This window comes from Dermochelys coriacea, chromosome 2, assembly GCF_009764565.3.
Source record: "Dermochelys coriacea isolate rDerCor1 chromosome 2, rDerCor1.pri.v4, whole genome shotgun sequence".
Classification (NCBI taxonomy): Eukaryota; Metazoa; Chordata; order Testudines; family Dermochelyidae; genus Dermochelys; species Dermochelys coriacea.
The window spans coordinates 126,674,884-126,686,329 of record NC_050069.1 but is presented as its reverse complement, the minus strand read 5'-3'; positions in this window follow the sequence as shown (position 1 = coordinate 126,686,329).

The window sequence follows — 11,446 nt, the reverse complement described above, 5'->3', positions numbered from 1 at the left end:
GGACACTAGCATCTTCCTCAGCTACAATTATGTATGGTCTTCCCCACTGTCAAATGTCTGTTGACTTGAAATATGTTTCAGGCTCTTTGATCCCAATTCAGGAAAGCTCTTAAGCATGTGGTAAACTTTGCGTCAGTCAATTGAATTTAAACACATGCTTAAAGTAAAGCACATCCTTAATTGCTTTCCTGAATCAGGGCCTTTAAAAGCATGACAGGTAACCATTTTCACTCAAAACAAACTGAGGAAAAACTTAGGAAAGTATCTTAACTTAGGGTCACAAGTTCTAAGGAACTTAGGTTAGTTGAATTGCTCCTGAATGTATTAAAACAGCTCTACAATTAGTTTGTTTTATACTAGCAATGCTTGTCATGAGCCAAATTCAGCCCTCATGTAACTTCAATCAAGCAAAAAGAGTTGCAACTTATACTAGGTCTGAATCTGGGACAAAACCAGTGCCCTTCTCCACAGCCACAGAGACCCCTTTCCACCAGAACTGGTATGGTTCAGCTAGAGCAGAAGGGGATCATGCAAAGGATGTGTGCCCTTGATTTGTATAGAGCCCCACTCCATGTGAGTTCCTTATGTGGCAGCAGGTAGGGGCAGGGCATGACTGGACACTTTGCATGGCATCCTTTGAGTCACCTACTGGGACCTTGGATAAGTGCTTTTTGTAGATGGCTTCAGCTCTTGGGCTGAAATTGCCTTTGTAGAAGAGTTCTGAAGATTCTCTGCTGCCTGAAGTGAGGAGAATTCTGCCACCCTGGGCACCTGCCCAGCACCTGGCCCGAGTACTTGGACTAAGTATTGGGCACGGAGTTGACTTCTTCTTTGTCTGATGTAAATGTAGAGCAACAGCTATAATTTTATATTTAGACGGTTAAGGCAAATAATTGCATCTGGAATAGCAGAGTATATTGCTGTGATGCCTCTTCATATTTGTGAATTGGGCATTGAGTTGTTATATGTTCCAGGGTCTGTTCTGGGTGACCACAGTCGCACGCTGGAGAGTCTTTAATTTTCCATTTGCACAGCAAGTATTCACATTTGCTATGGTTTGTGCGGATGTGGTTAGGGTTGCCCATGAGCTTCGTGGGAGATCAAAGCCAGGGATTTTCTGCATCAGGTCTTTCACCAAGTGTTTATTTGTGACTTCTTATGAACTACAATCAGCTTTCAAGCTTCATCAGAGTTGAAGTTAAATGTTGTTGTTGTTGTTGAAGGTTAAATGTATGGGACCAAAAGGGCTTATGTGACTTCAAGTGGTGGTGACGGACATTGTTAAGGTCCTGAGGATGAGAAGATGTTCATTTTCCATGATCCTCTGGATTTCCCAAAGGGTTGCAGCATTGCAGGGGAATGGATGGGTGAGCAATGTGCAACAACGCTGGCAGCCAAGGTCTTGACTTGAGAGTTCCAATGATGCACTGCATAGTAAGGTTTAGTTGGACATCAACAAGTCAAATAGGACTACTTCTGGTCCATACCAGTGCCCAGTACTCTGCTACGGAGTACACAGGGGCCATCGCTGATGTCCATAACACTGATACTGATGCTGACCAGGTTGACCCTTGTCTTTGTCTTGGCAGCTACCTTCTTCAGATGGTCATGGAAGGTTAGCCTGAGATCCAGCTTCACTCTGAGATAGGTCAGAGTGGAGTCATGTTACACAGTGTTGCTGCAGAATGTCACTTTCAGCACTTAGCATTCCTGTTATCAAGAATGCAGTAATATGGTGGTTTGGCCATGTGATAAATTGTCTTCTGCAAGCCAGTCCAATAGTTTTTTTTTTCCTTCACAATGTGATGCAATTGAGATGACAGAAACTAAAATATGGCACAAAGTGTTAGATATTTCCATACTTGTGATTACTTTGGCTGCTGGCATTATTCCACAATCAAGGTAACTTTTATCTCTCAACATCAGTATGTTGCTTGCCTGCCATGAGTGGGTTTATTTCTTTTTTCCATATTTTAATTAGTCTGCGTTGTTTAAAGCATGGTGCCCTGATGGTCTGCTTTTGCAAAAGATTTTTCTTGAAAACTATTGTAGGTCACAAGTTCCTTCTATTCCTAGACCAGCAGGATATAGTGAAGAGGGAATTGTCTAACTATCCCTGCCCCAACTTAAATACAGTATCGGTGTTCTTGATAAATCAAATCTGGTCATCTCTGGAAGGAATCATAGATTTTTTGAAGGCTGGAAGGGACCATTGTGGTGATCTTGTTTCTGCATAACACAGCCCAGAGAATTTCACACAATAATTTCTACATGCAGCCCATTGAGGAAGGAGTAGTATAATAAACCCTTGAGGGTAAGAAGAAAGTAAAAGGGGCAAATGAAAAAGAAAGGGGAACTGAATCCACTTTTTTTCCCTTAAGTCTTGACTTCATGGACATTTCTAGGCCAAATTCTGCTCTGTCATACCCAGGGTAAATTTATTCCAGATTTACAACAGTGAAACGGAGAGCAGAGTTTGTTCTTCTGAATTCTTGCTCTGTCCTCGGGTCAGGCTTTATCCTTCAAAATCTGGCTCTGCCTTAAACACAACCACCATGAAATATAGCCTAAAATACCTGTAATTTTAAGGAAAACCAACCAGTCAACCAAAACCCCCTTGTCTATTCCACTTTATTTTCTTTTATTCATTTTGAAGTGACAATACAATGGGACCTAACATTTTCCACAGGAAAATCAGCAGGTCAGGTTATCTACAAGAAGCAGATATTACTGAGCCAACCTACTAGACCATAGTCTGGAATTCTAGATATAATATGGTGCTGGAACATGCTTATGAGAGATTAAAGACTCCAAGATTAAGAGCCAACATTCTGTTGCCAAATCTATAAAAGCAAGCCACAGAAATAGAATATGTAAAAAAAATAGGTCTTTGTGGTTTTTTTTTCCTTTAACAAACACCTTGGTTTTGGGTCTGATCATGAAATCAGTGGCAGAATTCCCAGGTTCAGGATTACGTCCTCTGAATAGCTTCCTAGACATTCAGACATGACTGTGTCATAGGTTGGAAGACTGTAGGATCAAGTATAATGTTGGTTTCAGAGTAGCAGCCGTGTTAGTCTGTATTTGCAAAAAGAAAAGGAGTACTTGTGGCACCTTAGAGACTAACAAATTTATTTGAGCATAAGCTTTCATGAGCTACAGCTCACTTCATCGGATGCATTCAGTGGAAAATACAGTGGAGAGATTTATATTCACACACAGAGAACATGAAACAATGGGTTTTATCATGCACACTGTAAGGAGAGTGATCACTTAAGATGAGCTATTACCAGTGGGGGGGGGAGGAGGAAAACCTTTTATAGTGATAATCTGGCATACTGTGGGGCTATGCAGGTACCCATCGCAGTGCCTCTGATTTGAAGGTATACATTGTCCTCAAATGCGAAATAGTTATAGGTGAGGACAAAGTCACAAAGTTCAGCCACTAGGTTAGCCATGACATTATCGGGGATACTGTTCCTGATGGCTTGTAGTCTTTGTGTGGAAGGTTGGTGTACATGCCCCTCTGCCATGTACAGTGGTCAAACTGGACAGTCTCTACATAAAAGAATAAATGGACACAAATCAGACGTCAAGAATTATAACATTCAAAAACCAGTCGGAGAACACTTCAGTCTCTCCGGTCACTCAATTACAGACCTGAAAGTGGCTATCCTTCAAAAAAAAACTTCAAAAACAGACTCCCGCGAGAGACTGCTGAATTGGAATTAATTTGCAAACTGGGTACAATTAATTTAGGCTTGAATAGAGACTGGGAGTGGATGGGTCATTACACAAAGTCAAAATATTTCCCCATGTTATTTCTCCACCCCCCACTGTTCCTCAGATGTTCTTGTTAACTGCTGGAAATGGCCCACCTTGATTATCACCATAAAAGATTTTCCTCCTCCTGCTGGTAATAGCTCATCTTAAGTGATCACTCTCCTTACAGTGTGTATGATAAAACCCATTGTTTCATGTTCTCTGTGTGTGTATATAAATCTTCCCTCTGTATTTTCCACCAAATGCATCCGATGAAGTGAGCTATAGCTCACGAAAGCTTATGCTCTAATAAATTTGTTAGTCTCTAAGGTGCCACAAGTACTCCTTTTCTTTTTGTGAATACAGACTAACATGGCTGCTACTCTGAAACCTGTCACCTCTACTGGGCTGCTGCTGCTCTCCCCTTCTGGGCACAGAGTTGGCTGAGAGGGTTTGGAGACTGGATGGAGTCTTGATTTCCCCCTACGTTTCTTATGTGCCAGCCTGTGGAGCTGAGCTGGTGTACGGGGGGTAATTAATATGCACTTTTTAAGTGGCTGTCTGAGATTTCTCTTTTGGAGCGAAGGAGGAGTTAGGGAAGGAGTTATGACTCTCTGGCTAGATTGTACAACATTTGAAAGTAGTTCATCTGAAACCAATGGGATTGCTCTTATGAATTAGGCCTTGTGAACAGCTAATTTGTGGCAATCTACCCTACACTAGCCTGACACATGATAATTGTGCATGTGAACTCTGCTGATGCACACTAACAGTTCCCTAGAAGCTTTGATTTACCCTCCTTTGAAACAGGAGTAGCTCAAAGCTAAGGAACTGTCAGTGCATGTCAGCAGGGTCCACGTACACTCAGTACATGGCAGGCTAGTGAGGGATAGATTTACACCCCATCTTGCCACAAAGTAAATGTTTGTATAGATAAGTCCTAGGTACCTCAAACAGAAGGATGTACAGTATATCCCTAAGTTAATTTCTGTCCTAAGGTGCTCCTGCAGCAGTACAACCATGCATACCCCTTCTACAGAGGGCTGTACCTGATAGCAAGTTTTGTTTGAAAGCACATTACAGAGATCCTGTAATCAGGCTGCCAACTTTCAGATTTCAGCCCTGTTTGTTTGTTTGTTTAATGGGTTAAATTTTATTAAGCAGCAGCAGAAATTAAGGAAACGAGTGTAGTTGATGTAAATATCTGTAAGAACAGACAAACAATAACATTATTGGGATTTTTCCTTTTTATTAATATAATTAGACACTGATATGTTAAGTATCTGGTCTTTAATTTTGCATTTCAGCTCTTCTCTGACTTGTAAAAGGAATACAATCATTTTATAGTTTGGTCAAGTGATAAAAATTCTGCCCTCAGTAATGCTAGTGAAAGTTCAGAGTACTGCTACTGACTTTGGTGGAGTTATTCCAGATTTGTATCACTATAACAGAGCAAAATTTTCCCATACACTAGAAAATAACAAAATATGGTCTCCCGTCACCTTAATCATGAGTCTAAGCCTGACCCCACTGGAGGAAAGATGGGGCCACTAGCCAAAGTGGGAGACCTCGGTTCGAGTCTTTTAATCTCTCTGTGTGTCTCAGTTCTTCCTCTGTGAAATGGAGTTGATATTCCTTCTTTTCTCCCACCCTTTAACTATCTTGCCTTTTTAGATTGCAATAGCTTTGGGCAGGGACTGTCTTTTACTGTGTGTTTGTATAGCACCTATCACAGTGAGGCTCTTACCTCTGTTGGGGCCTCTCGGTGCTGGGTGAGACAAATAATAAAAATAATGTTAATTCATCAGCTGAATAGAGAATGGTCTGCAATCTTTTGGTTGGCTTTGGTTGCTCTGGTTTGAGTCCATGTCTTTGCTAAGTAGTGTGGGCACCAGTTTGAGATACAGTGCGGTCTTTACTTACTGATGTAATGCTGTCTCAGTGCACACCTTTTTGACGTGTAACTATCCCTACTCTGTGTTTGAGTTTACTGTTTAGAGCTGATTGCCTTTTAAGCCTGTTTATTGATAATATACATTAATTATGTGTGCAGTATTCAATTGACTTTCATACACTCAGTAAATAAAATATTGCAAAAGAAGAAAAGACCCTATTTCAAGATATTCCATATTTCATCGCTACATGTTTCTCAAGACGTCACTGCATTTGTGGTTGAAAAAGGGTTGCATTAGCTCTCTACTTAAATTGTAACAAAAGCCAGAATGTACAGTCCATAACTGACAAGAGAATATGGGGCCTAAGGAGAGTGTCAGGTTGGAGGGTTGCTGACTGTGTCATTTTATTAATTGGTGCTGAGAGTATGTGGTGTTTGGCAGTTCTTTGATCTGAAGTGTTATTTCGTTACTTTCCCAGTCAGCATAGAGGAGATTTCTGTCTGTGCAACTAGAATAATGTTCATTTTGTAGGTCAGCATCATTGAGATAAGTGTTGCATTTTGTGTGTGTTTATTTCCACGCCCCCCGCCCCCATCTGATTTTCTCCCTCTAATAGGGAATCTGGTAAAAGATCACAAAGAATGTCTGTGGGAGGGTAAAAGAGAGAATCCTGATCCCAAGCAGTATAATTATAAAGCATTCTTGTAGGAGGAACTTTTTTCTCTTTGATTTCACGGATGGTTGGAATTTTCCATTTTGAGGTTATGGGAATGAATGTACTAGTTTATCCAAAAATTGCTATTTCTTTTGACTTGGGCTTTGTCCTAAAATGTGCTAAAAGGGCTTAAAAGACAACATCCACCCTCAAGTTACCCTCCCCCGGTTCAGTTTTTGGCTGCTATTTTAAGCAATTACAGATTAGCTATTTCGTGCTTTATGCAATATGGGTATTAACTTATACATGAAAGAAAACCGTGGAGGGCTAGTGTTGGGGGGGAAGGGGTCCTTCATTCTCACTCAGGTCCTACTTTAAGTCAGGGCTACCAAAGATCTCAGCTGTTCTTGTGTAACCAAGGACCTGGTTCAGAGATTCAGAAGAACAGTAGCAGTAAATATTAATCTATGATAGCACCCAAAGACCCCAATGGGGATCAGGGCCTCTTTGTGCTGGGTGTTGTACAAACACAGAAAAGAAGCAATTCCTGCCCTGACAGACCTGCAATCACTAGAGGGCGGAAAAAAACCTTCTATTGACTTAAATAGGGTTTGGATCAGTCCTCAAGCTGCTAAAATGAGTCAACGTTGGAGGCGAGGGACAGGAAAGTGCTCACTAACTCTGCTTCTCGAGGTGTTATATTCGCTAAACCTGCTTTAGACCAGGGTCTCATTGGCCTCAACTGATACTTGAGAAAGAGATTACTGTAACTCTCATCTGTCCTGGACATTCTCAAATATCAGCCAGTTTTAATGCTGAGATAAAGTTGGCTGTCTCCTAATCAAAATGGAGTGCTAGGAGCCCTGACAATGATCCCTCTTAGTAACCTCTTCCAGTCTCTCCCACCCACAGTCTCTGAATTAGACTCTGATTTACAAAAAAGTTGGACAAGATACAATTGATGCTCCTTTCAGAGACAATCAATGCCACTAAGTAAAATGCCCAATGAGATTTGCTTTGTACATAAATTCCTTGCTTGTTATGCAGGTCACTACTATGATACTCCAACCTCTGCCACTTTGCAGAATGAGAAGTTTATCTAGAAAATCAAGCTGGTTTCTGAGCGTTAACATGGATTTAGGTTTGGCCAAACAGTCAAGTTTGTTCTGCTAAACATTTTCCTTAATTCTTTTTTTTTTATAGCACAATTGTTCACTCAGGACCAGAAGGATTCACTTCCTGCCAAGATAGGACCAATCCTGTAAGGTGTTGTGCCCCTCTTCTCCCAGTGAAGACCATGGGAGCTACAAGAGTTTATATCAGGCTCCTAAAAGGTCAAATTCATCCTCCATGGAATTCCTTAATGATGTTCCACTAGACATGAATTTGACCAATTATACCAATGTTGTCTTAATTATAAATTTTATTTCTGGTATTATATTAGCAGCCTGCATACCCCAAGCAAGACTGAACAAACGCATAGTAAGAGACAGTTCCCACCCTAAGGGAGTTTACAATTAACATAGACAAGAAAGACAAAAGGTGAGAGGGGAAAGAGGCACAGAGAGGTGACATAACTTGTCCAAGTTAGTACATGGGACCGCAGGTCACTGGCAGAACTGGGAATGGAATCCAGGACTTCTGACTGCAGTCAGTGGCCTATTCATTAGACCATATTGCCGAGCCATAACATTTTTTAGTAAAAGTAATTATAGGAACTGTCCATGTGCTTCCATCCTCTTGTTTTACATGCTGGAATGTAGTGTGAGATGATATAAGGGATGGAAACAACCTTGTGGGATGTTGTGTCCACAGCGTACACATGGAGAAACTGATAAAAACATAAAATACTCTTGCTGGAAGAGGTGGTGGGTGGGGGTGGGGAGTGGGGAGAAAGCAGGTTGCTCCCTACAACAGAGAGGGACAACTCACACCACCTGCCTCTGTGCAGAATTGACTCTGATTACATGCTTCCATACAGAGCCTCTTAGGCTACACCTACACTACAATAAAAAGCCTGCAGCATTGAGTCTAAGAGCTCAGATCAGTTGATCCAGGCTGCAAGGCTAAACATTGCAGTATAGAAATTTGGGTTGGAGCATGGGCTCTGAGCTCCCCAGCCCCCCACACCTTCCCATGTAAGGCTCTAGCCCAAACCCCAGTGTCCACACTGCAATTTTTAGCCCTGCAAGCCCAAGTCAGTTGACCTGGTCTTTCATTGCAATGCAGATGTACCCTAAATCTGCAAGCAGGACCAGAAAACCCCCCTCAGTGTTTAAGTGATAGTTTACAATTTTACTACAGTTTGCAATAAACTACAACCCATATATGGCATTGCTTCAATATGTGATTTCAGAATATCCTGATGGCAGGACTATTAACCCATAAGTCTGAAACTGGAATTCATTGGAATGGTGGGCACTTTCTGAAAGGACAGATTTTCTTAGAGTTTTTATTTATTTTTTTCTAGTTAATTTTACTGCTGGTGAAGTGTGTGGGATGGACTTGTATCTGGAAACTTGTATCTACATTTTCTCCCCATCCACCCACCTCCCAGTACCATGTACAGGATAGATGGAACCAGAGCATGATGCTCAATATTGTCTCACTAATATGTCTCAAGAGTTACCAGGAGGAACTAGCTCTAGGGGTATTTTCTTCCCTGTTCAGTCCTTAATTGGCCTCTCTCCCGCATCTGCAACAAAATTGTCAACTGTGATAGTAGATTCTGTCATGTGGATTTGAGTCCACTAGGAACTGGACTTCAACAACCAAACTCATTTCACATACATTGCTTGACAAAACCACCTTTAAAAATACTAATAGATACCTATACCTCTAAAGGTATGTCTCATTGCATTGTAAACACAAGCCTCTGGGACCAAGGCTTTTGGACTCTGTGTTTCCAAGCCCACGCTTGAGTGTCCACACTGCATTATAAGCTGGGGTTTACAGTTGCTGGACCCGGGTCTCACAGCCATCCTAATGTGCCCATACTGCACAACACAGATATGCTGACTGTTTGACCTGTGTCCACGCTGCAATATGACAGGGCTTGGCTCTATGTCACAGTGGGACTTGGGTTCTGACCTCTCCCACACAAGGTCCTACGACCCATGTCCTGGGTATTTACAGACCCAAGCTACACTGATTTGTGTGTGGATGGAAGAGGGGATTGGGTTCAAACCTGAGTAAAAGCCAGATCTTAGTGCACAGTGTAGAGATACCCTAAGAGGCAGATGTTGTTGAGGCTCTCATTTTGGTGCAGGTGACTTCTTTTTCTGGTTAGATGTGATTGTGAACTGCAGTGTGCTTGTGTAACAAAGCAGCATGGATCCTCTCAATGAAGTGCCATTTAATTTTCTCTGTTATGTCATGGGAATCGTTCGGGGGGTACCTCTATCCCCAAGCAACCCTAATCCACTCACCTGAGCAAACTTGGACAGGAATTTTGTCCGCCCTCCATATCTCCAAACTGTTACATGTCACTGTATTGAATTTCTTCAGATTTTGCTCATTTACTGCCCCTTCCACATCTTGCCCCTGCAGCTCCCTTCTGCTCAGGAAAAGTAACTTATGTTATGTCATCATGGTTTTGGACTATGAAGCAGTGGAACTTTCCTACTGTGCAGGGGAGAAAAAAGTGTTTGTATTTATTTTACATGTCGGTGGATGTGCTCAGTTAAGGCCATAACTAATATTCTCCTAACTAGCCAAAAGACACATTCACAGTGCATCCAAGCTTCATCTAAGCACGTTGCCAGGATGCAGAATAAAGCTATACAGCCCTCTCTAGCTTTACATGTAAGGAGAATAGTGCATAACATTTTAGCATGAATAAATCAGGAAGAACGATGCACCTAAAATGCAGTTTGAAAAGGGCAGCAGCCTCCTAAAAGCTTTGGAAGCTCACTTTTAACTTTGAAGAGCGGGTTGAAAGTTTAAATTCAGCTTGTGGCATTACTAGAAGGATTATTGTAGCCATTATCTTTTTTCCACATGTAGAAAAGACCTATGACTCACAGGCAACATTAAGAACATTCTCCAGAGTTGAAGAAACATAATAATCACTCTTTGCTGTAAAGCGATTGTTTATTCTCCAAGAATCATCTTTCATATTAAATGTCCATAGATTTGCCTTGAATTAGCATGTACCTTGAAAAATGATCCCAATTGTGATGCTGCTCAGAGAAAAGGCTGTATTTCCATTTCTACTTTAACTGCTGTACTGTACACTACTGATTTTTCTTATTGTGAAAGTAGTCAGCTTTCACAGAACAATAGAAGGCATAATATCTCTGCAATATCACAGGATTCGCTTGATGAAATAATAAGCACAAGTAACACTATATGATGATTTAAGAAGTAAGACATGACAGAGCTTGTGTTTATTGTATAATATCCATACACAAAGGTGTTGGCAGCCTGAAGCCCCCTGGCTTCTTACATCCGTGCAAACTGCATAGTGTAGTCTCTGCTATAAAATGTTGTAACTATGAAATATTTTTATTTTTATTTTTTTTAAATATTACTAAAGAAAAACAAATCCAAATAGATTCTGTAAATCACTTTGAAATCTTTTGGTGAAAAGCTGTATGTAAGAGCTAGGTGGTGGTCTTTAATATTAAATAAATATACCACACACTTATGAGAACTTGCATAAATTAGGGGTCTGTTTTTCAGAGGATTCAGTTTGACCTTTTGGTAATGAGTTTGTGTGCATGAGCTCGGGAACTTGTATTATCCAAACTGTTGTTTTCATTCATTGCTCATTTTAGGCATGATCATTTTGGGGGTGGGGGAGGGAGGAGAGAGAGAATTCCTGTATTTTTCTTTCTTCATCTTTAGTTCTTTATGTTGCTGTATTGGGTGCCCTCACACACATCCTACTTACTAGTTGTCTGTTTAGTTCCAAGCCACAGATGCTAAGGACAGAAATTCTAAGGATAAATCAAGATTGTCTGAAAAACTGTTAACATCTTCCCTGTCATGTACTGGATTAGGCCCCTATTCAGCAAAGCACGTGATCATATGCTTACGTCTACCCCTAATCGGCAAAGCACTTAAGCATGTGCTTCAGTCCATGGGTATATAATCATTTGTTAAAAATTAAGTGCATACTTACGTGCTTTGC